Here is an 18,218-nt window from a genome sequence, read left to right on the forward strand (position 1 = left end):
TCTGCTGTCACCTTTACCTAAATTCCACATAAGGAACTTTGCCCTACCCTCAATTTCATCATCATCCAGGACGGATGTGATGACCTCTTCACTTCTAAGTTAAAACCTCCTCTGCGGCTGGGTGCGGTGGCTCACACCTATAATTCTAGGACTTTGGGAGGCCTAGGACCTGAGGTCGGGAGTTGGAGACCAGCCTGGCCAACATGGTGAAACCCCGTCTCTACTAAAAATACAAAAAATTAGCTGGGCGTGGTGGCAGGCGCCTGTAATCCCAGCTACTTGGGTGGCTGAGACAGGAGAAAATTGCTTGAACCAGGGAGGCAGAGGTTGCAATGAGCCGAGCTTGGGTGACAGAGTGAGACTCCATATGAAAAAAAAAAAAAAATCTTCCTCTCCAACCACAACACTGACTCCTCAGCTGCATCTACCCCTATGTCTTCAGTCTCATGACAGGCAAAGTCCAGGCACTCAGCCCTCCCCACTTTCCTTACGATTTAATTCCATTTCTGTCTCCAGCTATACACCCCGTAATGGCTTTCCTTCCTTCTCTATCCAGCTGGGAACACTGTGTTAAATAACATATTAGAAAGTGGTAAGTTCTGAGGAGAGAAAATAAAGCAGGGAAGAGCAAAAAGGAGAAGGTGTGTGAAGTTTCAGGAAGATGGAGAGGGAAGGCCTCCCTGAAAACGTGATACTCGCATCAAGACGTAAACTAAATAGTGAGTACTGCAGCTATGTGGGGAAGAGCTATCTGGGGGAGGGTGGAGCAAGAGCAAAGCCTCTTGAGGTGTGGTCAAAGAGCCACATGCTGTGACCAAGACAAGTCCACCAAAAACCAATGGTAACAAAGTAACTAGAAACGTTACAAAATGTGCCAATGAACACTACAGAGATTTCTACAGAACTAAGGAGTGAAAATACAACTTTTTAAAAACCCATAGGATATGGCTAAATGTATAGCTTTTGATGCCTATATTAGAAAATATGACCACAAACTATGAATTAAGAAAAATATAACCGAATAAACCCAAGGAACATAAAATAACAATAAAAACATTATCAGGAATTAATAGAAAATGAAGATAAGACAACAGAAGCCAAATGCTGGTTCTTTAAAAGATCAGTAAAATTAACAAAATAAAACTGCCTTTGCAAAATTATGACAGTAAAAGAAATCCGACATAGCTGACCTCACCTTGCTTCTGACCTCCCAACTGTCCCTGGTCACTCCTGGGTGTATGCCAAGCTAACTTTAGGAGAAATGTGGTTTCCAGGTTAACTTAGGAGCAAGGATGAGAACAGCCCCTCCCTGTAACTAGCCCCTTTCCTTGATCAGGGACTGAAAACCACCTTTGTAAGCAAGAATATGATAATGGGAACTGGAAGGGCCTAAACTCCACTGAAATGTAGGTGTAGTTTCTATAATCCCTTACTGCTCGGGAGTCATGCGGCCAGACGTCGCAAAATTCATGACTTCCTCGATCGTTCCTATAGATAACATCATTATTGTAGAACCTGTAGAAAGTAAAAAGTTCCTCTTCAAAGTTTCCCTTCTTGTTAAAGAGTAAATCGTGTTAGAAATAATAGTTTCTTTTAAATACGAACTTCCTTTAAGCCTCTTTATGCTAATAACTCTTTGTTAAGCCCTATTCTACGTAGCTGTGAAAAATGCTCATAGGCACACAGTACATTCTATGTCCTTGTACCTTCACCAAAATATTTGTGCTGGACATGCTCATAGGCACGTTCCAGCTCGCAGCCTATGCCCCTTCCCTATTTGGCACAAGCAACTTCCTCTTTTCCTTTGTCTTTCCATTACTTTTACCTATTTAGAGAAGTTTTAAACTGTTAGCCAATCAGGTTTTAATTTAGATTGTGCGGTCCGGTTCCAGCCAATGGAGACAGGACACAGTAGCAGGAACAGCATAAGGGATAAAAATTACCTCCTTTGTTCAAATGTGCTCTCGCCATTATTCCATCTGCGATGAGCACCCTTTCTGCAGAAAATAAAGACTGCTTTGCTAAGAGAATTAAATTTATATTCGAGTGCTATTTCTTTATGGCACCAGGGAACGAACATTTTACATATAGCAAACCTGGATTGTTTTTTTGAGATATCTTTCATACGGATCCTACCCAGGTTTGTGACTCATGACTCAACTGGTCCCAGAGGTGAACTCAGTGCACAAAGACTGTTTTCCACCCCGCTATGATTTCATCCCCAACCAATCAGCCACACCCATTCCCTAGCTCCCTGCCCACCAAACTGTCCATAAAAACCCTGAGCCTTCAGGAAAATGGATGTGAGTGATAAGCCCAGTTCTCCTGCCTGGGCCAGCTTCACGTGAATGAAGTTCTTTCTTGCCTGCAATGCTATGGTCTCAGGGCATGATTTTCTCTGTGGAGTGGGCAGGAAGAACCCATCGGTCAGTTACACAAACACTGGCAAAACATATCAAGAAAAACGCACAAATAAGACAACAATGAGAAAGAGGCGTAAATACAGACACATTTAAAATAGGAGTACTGTTTACAAATTCAGGTGAAATGATCAAATTCCTAGAAAAACATAAATGCACAACACCAGCTGTGGAAAATCAGGAACCTGGATGCCCTATAGTCCCTGTGAATGTTAAACTATTATAAAAACATTTCTAGGTGATTTTAAAAGTGAGTTCTACCAAGTATCTAAGGAACGGATGATTTTAGGTAGATGCAATGGCCTTCAGAGGACAGAAAATGAGGAAAGATTCTCCATGTCCCTTTCTGAGGCTGTTACCACCCCGATACCAAATAAGGCAGCTTAAGGAAAGAATATTAAAGACAATCTCAGAGAGAGTACAGAAATCTTAAAAAAAGGCCAGGTGCGGTGGCTCAAGCCTGTAATCCCAGCACTTTGGGAGGCCGAGACGGGGGATCACGAGGTCAGGAGATCGAGACCATCCTGGCTAACACGGTGAAACCCCGTCTCTACTACAAAATACAAAAAACTAGCCGGGCGACGAGGCGGGCGCCTGTAGTCCCAGCTACTCGGGAGGCTGAGACAGGAGAATGGCGCGAACCCGGAGGCGGAGCTTGCAGTGAGCTGAGAGCGGCCACTGCACTCCAGCCGGGCGGCAGAGCAAGACTCCGTCTCAAAAAAAAAAAAAAAAAAAAAAGCCTGAAACCAACCATGTTTTTAAAAACTGAATATACCATGAATAAGTTGTATTTACTTCAGGTACTCAAAGTTGGTCCAATATTTGAAAAACCGTAATCTACCACCTCCATAAATTAAAAGAAAAAAAACACATGGTTTGATCAATGGAGATAAAGAGTTTATTACAATTCAACACTCAATTCTTAACAAACTAGGAAAAATAGGGAAATCCTTGCCTGACAAAGAGCATCTCTAAAAATCTTGTAACAAACATGATACTAAACAATGAAACAACAAAACCATTTTCTTTAAAAATAGAAGACAAAGGTTCCCATAATCACTTGTATCACGCTACCATAAATATAATAACAGAGGGCGGTAGTTTCAAAATACAGAAATCCTTGGAGTATTTATTCAAACTACAGATTCCCAGGGCTCCACGCCAGCTATGCTAAATGGGAATTCCCAGAGGTTATGTTAAGGTATCTTTAGCTTCAACAGGCCTCCAAGTTAACTCTGATGCACAGCCAGATTTGGGTATAATGAAAAGACAAGACTGAATTCTAATCCCATTCTGCCATATATCAGTCATGCAACTTTGGAAAAATTAGCAGATTTTCTTAGCCTCATTTTCATCAACTGTATTCCAAGTTAACGACATTGTCCATCTTACTGGATAATCAGAATGAAATGAAATACTCAGAATTACACAAGGTAAAATATGTAAAGTGTCAGATACAATGACTGACACACAAAACACCACCCTTTGCACTGAACCAAGACAATCTCCACAAGGACTGTGACTTGCTTTTGCTGTTTGTTTTCTTGTTTAATGTTTTCCCTTCACTTACCACAATGAATAGCCCACAGAAAATGCTGAAAAGTATCTATAGGATGAATATAGTAGATACTGAACAGATATTAATTTTTTGTCATTAGATCTAGATTTAACATATAATATCAATGGTAGACATGACCACCCATCTGTTCCCTACAAAGAGCTACAAGTCCCTACATAATCTGTAATTATCTCCCTGAGCACTTCTCCCACTACCTTCTCTCTGCATTCATTTTGTCCTAGACACACGTCTCCTTGTGGGTCAAACATTTCAATTATACTCCATTACGGACTACGCACTGGCTCTTCACTCAGTCTAGAACACTCTTCCTCCCAGGTAATTTCATGATGGCTTCTTTCACTGCCATTGAATCTTTGCTCAAATATCATCTTCTCAATAAGGCCCTACCAAGATTACCCTATTTAAAACTTCAACCCAGTCACTAAACATTAAACTGGTCTTCCTTATTCCATGGAATTTATCACCTTCTTACATATACATAATTACTTATTCACTGAGTTTATTATTTATTGTTTATCTCTCCCATACCAGAAAGTAAGCTCCAGTAGGGGAACAGCTTTTGTCTATCCCTGGAGGTTATAATAATGCATAGAATGTAGCAACAATTTAATAAATATTTGTTAATAAATGAAAAAATATTTGTTAATAAATGAAAAAATTACTGTAATATGGTCATGCTTGCAAATTTCTAAACAAATCTGTTACTATCTTGTTTGGGCTAAGCAATACCTTAATACTATGCATAGAGGTCATGACCATCTTATTCAACAATAGTATAAAAACTAGCTCAGAACAACAGTCATGTTTATTTTTGGAAAAGGTACAAGAAACAACGCAGGAATTTATTGTCCAATTTCAAAACTCAAATAATGGTCTTTGTGATAAAAACAGGCAGACTAATCTTACAGAATTCACTGACAACAACAAACAAAAAAAATCCGGGAAACTACTTTCCTTAGGTTCCCTCTTGGCTACCTGCCAGCACCTAAGGGCAAAATGAAAAAGCTTTCTGCTCAAAGACCTCACCAACAGGATTTGGGCAACTCTGTCCAGATTCTTCATGGAATAACCACCCCGGCTCATCCGATCCGCAACAGCTCAACATCATGATTCCTTGGTTTCCTGAGCTATAAAATATATTAACTCTCAACAACTCTTATCAGGCAGATGTTATTCTTTTTCCCAGACCATATTATAATTCTTTAGAGAGTATTTTTTACAAAGTAAATCATAATACTAAATTTAAAAACATCCACATTTATAAAATCCCATCATTTCTTTTATACAATTAAGCATAATGGTGTTCAGAAGCAACAAAGGCACTATCTGTTTTCAGATAGGTCGAGAAGTTGGGGCCGGGCGCGGTGGCTCTCACCTGTAACCCCAGAACTTTGGGAGGCTAAGGTGGTGGATTGCCTGAGATCTGGAGTTCAAGACCAGCCTGGCCAACATGGTAAAACTCTGTCTCTACTTAAAAAAATACAAAAACTGGGCCAGGTGTGGTGGCTCACATCTGTAATCCCAGCACTTTTGGGAGACCGAGGTGGGCCGATCACAAGGTCAGGAGATTGAAATCATTCTGGCCAACATGGTGAAACTCTGTCTCTACTAAAAATACAAAAATTAGCTGGGCGTGGTGGCACGTGCCTCTAATCCCAGCTACTCAGGAGGCTGAGGCAGGAGAATTGCTTGAACCAGGGAGTCAGAGGTTGCAGTGAGCTGAGGTTGCACCACCGCCCTCCAGCTGGGCAACAGAGCGAGACTCTGTCTCAAAACAAAAACTAGCTGGGTGTGGTGGCAGACGCCTGCAATCCCAGCTACTCTGGATGCTGAGGATTTTCAGCATCGCTTGAACCCGGGAGGCAGAGGTTGCAGTGAGTCAAGATCATGCCATTGTACTCCAACCTGGGCAACAGAACAAGACTGTCTCCAAAAATAAAAAAAAAGAAGCCAACACCCAAATATGAAGGAAATGCAAAGAAATCAGATGTCTATTATTCAATAAATTTCTCACCTGCTTAAGAAACTAAAAACATCCAAACAAAAATCAAAAGCTAAAATCAAAATCTAAACTAATAATGAATGAATAATGAATCTACTATCTACACAACAAAATCCTTTTGTTTCATACTGTTGGCTATCCCTTCTAAAGGCAATTACCATGCCTTTAATATCCAAGTCTGAAAGCCTTTGAAAGGACAGTCAAAGCAAGTATCTCAGGTTACTTAAGGCAAAACAACTAGTCACAAATTCTTTCAATCATAAACTTGAATAGTTAACAGGGTCAAAACTTCAGCAGTTAGACATCAGCTAATACGTTCTTCAAAACTTCAGCAGTTAGACATCAGCTAATACGTTCTTCAAAACTTCAGCAGTTAGACATCAGCTAATACGTTCTTCAAAACTTCAGCAGTTAGACATCAGCTAATACGTTCTTCAAAACTTCAGCAGTTAGACACCAGCTGATACGTTCTTCAAAACTTCAGCAGTTAGACACCAGCTAATACGTTCTTCAAAGTTAAATGAATAAAAGGCTAACCAGTTGTGAACCTGAATTTATTAAATTGAGACAAGTCACTATGGTTTTATGTTCTTCTTCAGTCATGGTCTGGTAGCTGCTCAGGGATAGGTGCCTTATAAGCTGAGAGGTGGTTTTTGCCAGGGAGGTACAACAGTACAGGAATGGGGCAAGGTATATACAGTGGGATGATTATGACAAATCACAGATTTAAGCCAGGGAAACAGAGATATGAGGATGTGGAAGTATGAGGCAAGATGAAAAATGTGGATAGGCCAATGGATTAGAGGTCCTGGTGTGGCTAAATAATTGCTGGAGTTGTTACTAGACAGAGGGAACCAGCAAGATGAAATGTCATGGCTGGAAAATGAGACGCTCAACATTGTGATTTTGGAGGGGGACAATTAATGACAGCAGAATCATCCTTTACAGATATGTGAACCCAAGATATCCCAACAGACAATTTGCCTGTAGGGTAAGCACTGCTGTACTTACCATAAACGAGCCCCCTGAGGACAGGGCTCATTTCCATCTTTTCAGACCCATATGCTTAGCACAGTGCTTAGTATTAACAATTAATACATACTTGTTTGTATAATTTTTGAAGTGTATTTCTGTTCCAGAAAAGGTTAAAGGACATTGTTTACATTCTGTACAATGGGAAATCGTAGAGAAGAGTATAGCACATCCTAGGAAATGAGTATTTATTGTGAAGAAGGAGAGGCAAGAAACACGGCTAACCAGTTTAAACAGTTTCACTCGAGGGTTTCCTTATGAAACAAACTACTCAGCACGCCAGCAAAAGTACCAAGTCTTCCTCTTAGTCCGTGATTTCTTAACAATACATTTGAAAACACTGTGAGAGGAAATTTTACAAAGAGGTGATTTTGTATAGTTCTAACAAAATCAACTTGAAAATGTAAATTTTTCTTTTTTTTTTTTTTTTAAGAGACAGGGTCTCCCTCTGTTGCCCGGGCTAGACTCAAACTCCACACTCCAGGCTCAAGTTATCCTCCTCTCAGCCTCCTGAACAGCTGGGATTACAGGTGTGCATCACTACACCTAGCTAGAAGAGAGTAACTTTTAAAGAAAACACGACTTATTAAAATTGACCCCAGTCCCAAAGAAAGTCGTAAAAGAGTTCCCCAAAACAAAAACTCCAAAAAAAAAAAAAACCAAAATACAACAAAACAAACCACCAGGCACAGAGAAGAGTGTCAGAGGAAATCCTACTGCTACTTAAGCCAAATTTTTTTTAAAGGAAAGCTTCCCAATTTGTTTTATGAAATGAACATTGATTTCAAAAACCTGACAAAGACTGAACCTCCCCCACAAAAAATCTCATTTATGAATATCAAGACAAACATCTTAAAATATTAAGCGCAAATTTAACAATAAATGTCTAAAACATTTATGAGGAAAACAATGAGAAACTCCAAAAGGTCCCAAAGGAAGACTGGAACTAATGGAAAGATGTACATACCATATTCTTGGACAAAAAGACACAAAATCCTAATAAATACGTCAGTTCTCCCTAAGTTAACTTGTAAGTGCTACACAATCATGTTAAATATATTATCAGGGTTTTTTTCTGGAGCTAAACAAGTTAATTATAAAGTTCATTTGGAAAAGAATAAATAAGCAGGGAATAGACAGGTAAACTTTGGAAAAAGAACTAGCGGGATGTGAGCCCCACTGCAGAGCAAGTGAACTCCAGGGCTTCTCTATTCAACAGCATAGCGGGGCCCATGCACAGACAGACAAACCAATGGGAAAAGAAGAGAAAAAAGACCCAATTACATTTAGAAATTTAGAAATCTAGTATAAGTTTGCTATAAACAAATTTAGTATAAGCTTAGCATAAATAAAGACATCACCACAAACCTGAAAGGAAATGAATGACTTTCAACTAAATGATGTCAGACCAACTGTTCAGCCATATGGAAGAACAATAGAGTCTACTCCTCCCATCATTTATCAAGAAAATTGGATATTTAATTATAAAACATGACTCCATACAAGTACTAGAAGAGAATATGAGTAAATTCCTCTATTATCTGGGATTGGCCAAAATGTTTCTAGCTAGGACTAAAAAAGATCAGAATACAGGAAAAGAAACTGGATTACATAAAGACAAAAAACTCTGGATACTAAAAGACATAAAAAGAATAGCAAAAAGACAAGTGACAAACTAGAAAAAATACTTATCATTGGTATCACAGACAAAACAGTAATATCTCAATATTGGTTTTCTATTGCTATGTAATTATGTAATTACTACAAACCTAATGGCTTAAAACAACACACACTTACTATCTTGCTATTTCTGTGGGTCAAGAGTGAGTACAGCTCAGCTGGACCCTCTACTGAGGGTCCCCGAGGCTACAAACAAGGTGTCGGCCAAGCTGTGTTCTCTCCTAGAGGCTTAACTGGGGAAGAATTTGCTCTGAACTCACTCAAGTTGTTAAGAATTCAATTCCTTGTGGCTCAGGACTGAGGGGCCCTGGCTTTTTAACAGCTGTCGGCTGGAGGCCACCCTCAGATCCTAGAGGTTCCCTGCAGTTCCTTGCCACATGGGCTTCACCAATATGGCTCTTGACTTCATCAAGCCAACCTGAGGAGTCTCCTACTCTGGTCTGCTTAAGACAGAGTCTTCTATAACGTTGATGTAGTCACAGGAGTGGCCTCCTATTTTTGCCATATGACCTAGCCTAATCAAGAGATTGACATTCTATCACCTTTGCTATACTCTGTTGATTACAAGCAAGTCACAGGACCCGTCCCCACTGCAGGGAAGGGAATTACTGGGGGGTCACCTTAGGGTCTGTCAGTCACAATCTCAAAGAGATTCTAAAAATAAAGGAACAACAACCTTATAAACTATTCACAGAACAGAAACACAAGTAGTTCTTAGCTATATGAAAAAAATGCTCAAACCCGCTTATACTAAGGGAAATGCAAGTTTAAATTACATTGAAACATCATTTCCCACCCGTTTAACTGAAAAAATCCAAAAGCTTGACAACATATTCTGACAGTGAGGCTGTAGGGAAACTTTCATACATCTGTAAAAAGCAAAATAGAGGTTCCTCTTCAAAAACTTTCCTCCCCATCTAATTAGGAATAAATAGTAACTTCTCTTAGAAGCAAAATTTATTCAAAGACCTGTGCTAACATTCTTAAATATCTGCTAGCCGTGATAAAGAAATCAATGCACTTTATGTTCTTAGCTCCCACAATTTAGCCTAAATATTTGCCCTGGCATGCTTATACTGGTCCAAGCATTAGGTCACAGCCTGTTCCTATTCCTTATTTGAAGGTGTTTCTACCTTTCTCAGCATTCCACAAGTTACTTCCTCTTTCCTTTGTTCTCCTCTGCCTTTGCCTCTTTTAAAAAGTTCTAAGTTGCTAGCCAATCGGGACAAATATAGAATGTGAGGTTCCATCCCAGCCAATGGAAACCAGACACAGTAGTAGGGTGGATGCGTCAGGTTTTAAATGACCCTGTCTCCTTTGTTCGGTGTACTCTCGTGGCAAAACCGCTGGTGAGTGTACCCTTTCTGCAGAAAGTAAAAATGGCCTTGCTGAGGAAATTAAATTTATGTTCAAGTGCTATTTCTTTACATTACCGAGGAACAAGCATTTCTAACACATAGTATACCTTCTACGCAGGTTCATTTAGCAATATCCAGCAAAAATACACTATCTACTCTCTGACTTAGCAATATTACTTCTAGTAATCTATACCGCAGATGGTAAAAACAGGAAACAATATATGCAAAGGCCTACTCACTACAGAACTATTTATAATAGCAAAAGGCTAAAATCAACCCAATTGTCCATTAATAAGGGGCTGGTTGAACAAACTAACAACTATCCACACAACAGAGCAATACATAGCTATAAAAAGGAAAGTGTCTTTATTAATTGCTAATTATAGATTAATCTGTAAATTATGTTGTCAGGTGAAAAAAGATGAGAAGAGTATATATAGGATGCTACATATAAGTACACACACCTGCCTATATTATAAAACAAAGGATAAAAAACGGAAAGACAAAGCATAATATTGGGTTGGTTTCTAGCATCCCCCATAAACCATTTTTAAAAAGCTGATATCCACAAGAAGAGGAAGAAAACAGAGTGGTATGGGGTCAGAGCTGGAAGCTGACATCATCTTTGTAAGTGAAGAGTAGCCTTATACTACTATGCAATCCAGGAAACTAGAAAAATGTGTATACAAAAACATGCAAATAACAATTTAAGCACATACATACTTAAATCTGCACAAAAAGCAAACTTTTATTGTGACTGTTAGCATCTACTGTTGTTAATATCTAAAAACTGTTGTTAATATCTAAAATGCTTTCTGGCGAACTATTTAGGTCGCAAAGGACTAAAATCTCAGCTCACCCAATTTACATTCCGGCATCATCATCAGATTAGCCTGAGGGGTATTTCTCAACAGCACAATACCGGGCTTTGAGGTAAGAAGGCTCCTTTTGAAATGCTTTTTGTAGTCGTCCTCTAACCAGCTATAAAACCGTGCTCCATAAAGCAGTTAAATTACATAAAAGTCACTAAGACAATGCCTGTTATGCAATGTCACTCTACAGATGATGGCTTAATTCCACTAATCTTCCAGTTTAAACAATCTAACATTTTCCAGAAATCTTAATCTTTCAGAAATCTAAGTCATTTCTGAATGATTTAATGAAAATCATTAAATAATCCTAAAGAAAAGGCTGATAAACTAGGAACACAATAGAAGATCTACAGGTGAGGCTCCATTCAGGGTGCTGGCAATTAATGTTTTTGTTTTTGTTTTTTTTTGGTTTTTTTGAGTCAGAGTTTCACTCTTGTTGCCCAGGCTGGAATGCAGCGACAAGATCTCAGCTCACTACAACCTCCACCTCCCGGGGTCAAGCGATTCTCCTGCCTCAGCCTCCTGAGTAGCTGGGATTACAGGGGCCCACCAGCAGGCCTGGCTAATGTTTTGTGTTTTTTTAATTACAGATGGGGTTTCGCCATGTTGGACAGGCTGGTCTTGAATTCCTGACCTCAGGTGATCTGCCCGCCTAGGCCTCCCAAAGTGCTGGGATTACAAGTGTGAGCCATTGCACCTGGCCCACAATTAATGTTTTAATAGCTTTTGCTATTGTGCTAAAAGCTCAGAAAATACAGAGAAGCAAAAAGGAAACTATTTAAAAATCACTAGAAGTCTCACCACTTCAATGTTCTGCTATATAATCTACTACTTATTTTTCATCTTTCTTCACTATCTACAAAATGCTATACTGTTTTTGGCAACCACCAAAAAATTAATCGACTCAGGTTAGTGGCATTATGGCTAATTTTCTTTGTTCTCTCTTTTATTTAAAACATTTTCTACAAGGAATATGTAGTGATTTAATAAACGAGATAAAAAATTTCTTAGGGAAAAACTCCCTAACTTGAAAATGTAAGAACTATGGAAAAGATTAAATACTTTAAGGCTATGAAAGAAATAGGATACCATATCATTTTAACCTTACAAGCAAAGGGGATTTCCATAGCCACATGTCCAAAGAAAACCGAACGGTTTTAAGCACACTGAAAGAATATTTTAATTCCATCAATATGTCAAAAATATGAGAATAAAATTTGAGTACTGAACAAATGTTCTAAAAGCACAATTTGAAGAATAGTTTTCCTCTATGAATCATTATCTAATCTGAAATTCATAATCACCTTTTAATGTCCATCTTTTACCACAAGACTAATGAGACAATTCTATTTCACAGGACAACATTCATTTTCTACCAGTATAAAATAATTTTCACAATATTTAATGCATTTAAAATGTATTTAAATATTTATCTTTCGGTAATTTCCAGCTATTTTCTTGTAAGATACCCTGTATTACAAATTGTCAAACAGCAAATATTTGTTAGCTTTTTCCATACAAGAGGCACATTCATATTTTAATTCAGCTGTAGTCATGTAAGTACAAATATTAATTTACAACAGTACAGTACCTACATACCCCTGTGAAATTACCAGGTGATGACAACATAAAAATACACATTATTCTTTCTCATTCCTTATCTACCCTGAAAACTAGAAGAAAACACAGCTACCAGTAGTAGTTTATAATTACAGATAAGGAGACTGTTGAATTAGGAAAGGTTCAGAGCAAATTCCAGACATCATATGCTCCCTGGGAATGATCCTCAGACATCCCTGATATTTATGAATCTCTTCTCTGTAAAACAATCAAAAAGAACATGAACGCATGAAATGTCTAACACTGTGCCTCAAATGCAGAAGAAAACCACAAAGTAATGCTGATGGGAGAAAGAAGCAAATTTAATCAAACACACAGAAAAGAAACTAAAAGGACAAACAACATGGCAAATAGCTAAAAGAGCAAAACCTGGGGCAGCTGATGAGCCAGTGAACAAGGGATGGTAGAGGCTGACCATTCTTCAACACTTTGAACAAATGCCCAAGTAAAAAGTAGCAGCTCTCGCTCACTATAGACCTGTGGAAGACAAGAAGGTAAAAGCTACCACAGCCTCAGGGAGCAAGCATGAGGTCAGTTGGTTTCTACCTCCTAATTCTATGAGGTAGAAAAGAACAGTAAGGAAAACAAATAATATAAATTGAAATAAAATGACTATGGGCACCTGCCACTGTGTCCAGCTATTATACATAAATATTAAGAGTAGTAGTATTAATAAAACAAGGGTCTCCACGTGCATCCTACACACACCCTTTCCTGTGTCAGGTATGCCATTCATCCGTGAGAGGCATCCTTCCTAGTTGGCCGGGAGAGACAGAGGAGGAGCTACCTATACACCATGACTGAGGGGTGCTAGTGAGGGGCTCTGCCCCCAACTGCCCATTATGCTGAAATTCCTGCATTATAAAATAATCCTTTGGGTCTGGAAAGCTTGTCTTTTATTTAAGATGTTCTTATCTCGTGGTCTTCAATCAAAACAGAAGTTGCATCCTTTTTGTCCAATCAAAATTTTTGGAACTCTAGCACATAAATTATTTTGTAAATGTGATTTTAAAAAAACATGTAATTCATCACTTGTTAGAAAAACACTTACTCTCAGCAGAATTCTGAAAACCACTGCTAAAATTAGAGAGGAAGAGAGGAAGGAAGCTCAATCTGAGGAAAATGAATCAGACTATTACTTAGAAGTGGAAAACTTTAAAAATCACCTTATGCTATATTTAGAATCTCTTATTCTGTGGATTGTCATCTCACATGGGGTTTCAAAAATCTCTGCCATTATTTATTCAAATATTCCTTCTGGCCGGGCGCAGTGGCTCACGCCTGTGATCCCAGTACTTTGGGAGGCCGAGGTGGGTGGATCACCTTAGGTCGACAGGGAGAAACCCCGTCTCTATTAAAAATACAAAATTTGCCAGGCGTGGTGGCACACACCTGTAATCCCAGATACTCAGGAGGCTGAGGCAGAAGAATAGCTTGAATCCAGGAGGCAGAGGTTGCGGTGAGCTGAGATTGCACCATTGCACTCCAGCCTGGGCAACAAGAGTGAAACTCCGTCTAAAAAAAAACAAAAACAAATATTCCTTCTACCCCACTCCCTCTTCTCCTTCTAGAATTCCAATCACATATGTCAGACTTTCTAAGGATGGGGTGTATTTCTTACAGCCTCTTGAGTGTTGCCCAGCCTTTCCCCGCTCACACTTCATTCAGAGAGGTTTCTTCTGATCTCTCCGGGGGCTCACTTTTCTCTTCAGCAGTATCTGATCTGCTGAATCCACTGAATCCTCCACTTTGGCTACTGTATTTTTTAGATCTAGTATTTTGTTGTTTTTCAGGTCTGCTTTGCCCCTTCATATTAAGTTTCCAATTCCTTGTTGAAATGTTTTTATTCAACTTTTATCTCCATGAACATAATAAACATATGCTTTAGCGTCTGTCTGGTAATTCCACTGTCTACAAAGCCTGTTTCTATCCTCTGTTATCTGTGCAGGTTCTTGTTAAAGTTGTCTCCCACTGGGCCTGGTTACACTGACTTGGTTGTGTGGTGTATACTCTATTTGAAAAATCATTTCAGAAATCATTTGAGACATGAGATGTTATCTTCCTCTGGAGAGCATTTTCATCTGCCTCTGTTAGGTGACTGGGGTCACCAGCAATTTGAGATTACCCTAATCCATTTCACCATTTGAGATTTACTAAACCCCCAGGTGACCCCATGGAGCTGCAGTCCAGGCAAAGGCTGGCGCACTCCCAGCCCATGAGTGTTCTGGACGGCAGTCTCTCAAGGCTTCAACATTAACCCTAGGTGGCTCACCAGATTTCTTACCCACGGCAAGTCCTAGACTCCAGTTTTTGTTCCTGTCCTCCTGTGAGTCAGTTAACTACACTCCCCAGCCTCTCACCTGCTCTTCCAGAACAGCAAATAGCGGGCAAAAGTGGCCCTGGGTCAGAGGCTCATGTCTCTGGATTTCTACCTCCCTAATCTTAGCCCAGTAATTCTTTACGATGTTGTAAATTCCTCGATGCTTTTCAGAAAAGTATCAGCTGGCTTTAACTAGGTTACTCAGACCATTATCGGAAGCACAAGGCCAGGGCTATTTTCTAAACAGTTGTTTTTGCATTTCAAAGTGTGCAGGCTAGGTATTGCCAAAAAAAAAAAAAAAAAAATCAGCAAATCAAACTGTGACCGAATCTTGGGCCTTTTTTTTGGAGACAGGGTCTCATTGTCACCCAGGCTGGGGTGCAGTGGTTATGCTCATAGCTTACTATAGCCTGCAACTCCTGGGCTCAAGCGATCCTCACCTCATCCACCGAAAGTACTGGGATTATAGGCATGAGCCACCATGCCTAGCTATTGGCCTTTTTCAGAAAATTTTTTTTCTCCATACATAGTGAACTGTATAAGAAGTTAATTTCTGAGTATCTACCATCTCAACAGGTTTAGAAAGCTGACAGACTTAATCAATCTGGCAAATCACCAGATCCTAGCTCACGCTGTTAACCAAGCCCAGTAAATAAACATCGCAGTTACTGTCGTTTGCAGGTCCCGTTGAGCATTACCATCCTGCACAGTGTTCTGAATTCCAACTGCCAGTACCTGTATCTCTCTGGCTTCTGAAGCCCATCTACCCATGTGCAGGGCAGGCCCAAACTACAGGGGAATGTGTACCGACCTACCTGAGGGCAGTCCCCACAATACACTGATAAAAACGACCCCAGCTTCCTTAAATACAGCCTCCCTCCAAACTCCCAGTGGAAAAAGAACAACTCAGACATACGTATTCTACACTGGCTATAGAATTCCCCAGCACAATCAAGCTTCAGTTGTCCACAGCGGGACCTGGCTTGAAAACATGCCCTTCATTGGCTGTCTCTCCTAGATGGCACACTTCATTCCCCTGCTGGTGTGTCCTGGGATTACCTGGCAAATACACAACTTGGATTCAGATTTCAATCTCAAGACCTGCTTCTAGAGGAATGAAAACTCATCAATTCAGGTTTCAACAGAAAAGGAACAATTTGACAAATCCTTAGATGCACTAATGAAAAATCTAATAAAGACAGCCTTTACAGCTTTTGTTGCCTTAAAGTGCAAAATAATGCATAGAAAAACGTTTTTCTGAAAAGTAGTAACATACCTTTATACTTGCAAGAACAGAACATTAGAAAGTGATTAACCTTGTCTCTTTTTTTTTTTTTTTTGAGACAGTTTCACTCTTGTTGCCCAGACTGGAGTGCAATGGCGCAATTTCAGCTCACCGCAACCTCCACCTCCCAGGTTCAAACAATTCTCCTGCCTCAGCCTCCCAAGAAGCTGGGATTACAGGCATGCCCCACCACGCCTGGCTTTGTATTTTTGTAGACGAGTTTCTCCATGTTGGTCAGGCTGGTCTCAAACTCCCGCCCTCAGGTGATCCGCCCACCTTGGCCTCCCAAAGTGCTGGGATTATGGGGCAGGAGCCACCGCACCCAGTCAAAAAGTGATAAGCTTTTCTAAGGAAAGCAAAAGCTACCAGGCAGTATAGTTTGAAATCCTTATTAATCAGGTGATATATAAGAAAGATTAAATTTAGCATAATCAAACCTAGACACAATACTGCAGCTCTGAACCTATGTGTCTAAAGCACTGAAGTGGTAACAAGTCACAAAATGCAAGTTAAAAAGAAGGTGGTGACTTCACTTTCAGCCACAACATGTAATGAGTATAGAAGCCTTCACTCCTGATGATGACAAAAAGCTGGGAAAACTCAAAATCAATGACTCTTCTGGGACCATCAGAAAACGGAGCTAACAGGGCAAACTGTGCTGGAAACCTGGAAAGACACAGACGAGATCCACTTACTTGGAGCAGAAACTGCTGGAGCCATAAGCTGGTGCTGGAGGCTGGATGTAGACTAGTGAGACAGTGAGAAGCTCGGGGAAGCAGTCTCAGGAGGTGCGGGACCCACACTTCTGTGGGCTTTACCTCCAGAAACTCCACCAGGCACTAAGGTGGAAGATCCCAGAAAGATCCCTTCTGGCAGGCGGGGAAAGAGTAATAAGCCCAGAGTTTTCTCTGCCACAAAGTCATTTGCTCCAGGGGAAAAAAGCTTTGCCAGATCCTTCTCCTAACTAGGTGAATGCAAAGGGCATTCCTCCCACTCCAGTTCCCTCCAGCCTTCGTGTCATACCTACAGGGCAAAAAAATTTGCAAAGGTCAGGGCCTCAAGGAAATAGGGCAGGAATAGGGGACAGGGGAGAAGAACTCTAGCACTAGAGAAATACTTGTGAAGATCACCACCCACTGTAAGAGTGAACCTATGTGAGACCCAGACCCACTGTCAGACTGAGATTTAACCAGATTCCAGAACTCCCACCCTCCCTCACACTTGACCACCACACCCACAGAGTTCCAAATGCACTAAAAGTGGCTTACAACTCAAAGAGGGAAAAAAAGGAATAAAGCTGGAAGCATCATGCGCCCAGACTTCAAAATATACTACAAAGCTGTAGTGATGGAAACAACATGGTACTGGCATAAAAACAGACACACAGAGCGACGGAACAGAACAGAGAACCCAGAAATTAATCCACAGTATCTACAGCCAACTCATTATTGACAAAGATGCCAAGAATACTCACTGGGGAAAGGGCAGTATCTTCAATAGATGGTACTGGGAAAACTGGATATTCATATGCAGACGAATGAAACTAGCCTCCCACCTCTATACGAAAATCAACTGAAAATGGATCAAAGACCTAAATGTAAGACCTGAAACTATAAAACTACTGAGAGAAAACAGGGGAAATGCTTCAGGGCATTAATCTGGGAAAATATTTTATGAATACAACTTCAAAACCCCAGGGAACAAAAGCAAAAACAAACACATGGGATTATGTCACATTAAAAACTTCTACACAGCAAAGGAAACAATCAACAGACTGAAAAGACAACCTATGGAATGGGAGAAAATAAAAGCAAACTATTCATCCAAAAGGGGATTAATATCCAGAATAAATCAGGAACTAAAACATCTCAGCAGGAAAAAAAATATCAGATTTAAAAATGGGCAAATGATCTGAACAGCCATCTCTCAAAAGAAGACAAACAAACGGCCAAAAAATATATGACAAAATGTTCAATTATCACAAATCATCAAGGAATGGCAAATCAAAAGCACAATGAGGTATCATCTCATCCCAGTTAGAGTGGCTATT

At 39.9% G+C, this 18,218-nt stretch overlaps 1 protein-coding gene across 3 annotated transcripts in view; it reads right to left on the reverse strand.

The window, feature by feature from the left end:
• Window positions 1-18,218, reverse strand: part of GALNT11 (polypeptide N-acetylgalactosaminyltransferase 11) — an 83,772-nt gene that overhangs the window by 31,947 nt on the left and 33,607 nt on the right. Inside the window, exon 1 of one of the 3 annotated variants that reach the window (XM_033191781.1) lies at window positions 12,933-13,040. The exons of 1 other annotated variant lie outside the window; for it this stretch is intronic. The gene's annotated coding sequence lies outside the window, so the exon portion shown is untranslated. Of the gene's footprint in view, window positions 1-12,376; window positions 12,428-12,932; window positions 13,041-18,218 lie in introns of those variants that run through there. One more of the 3 variants, XM_033191782.1, reaches the window with a different exon arrangement.

This window comes from Trachypithecus francoisi, unplaced genomic scaffold (genome assembly GCF_009764315.1).
Source record: "Trachypithecus francoisi isolate TF-2019V2 unplaced genomic scaffold, Tfra_2.0 Lachesis_group4, whole genome shotgun sequence".
Classification (NCBI taxonomy): domain Eukaryota; kingdom Metazoa; phylum Chordata; class Mammalia; order Primates; family Cercopithecidae; genus Trachypithecus; species Trachypithecus francoisi.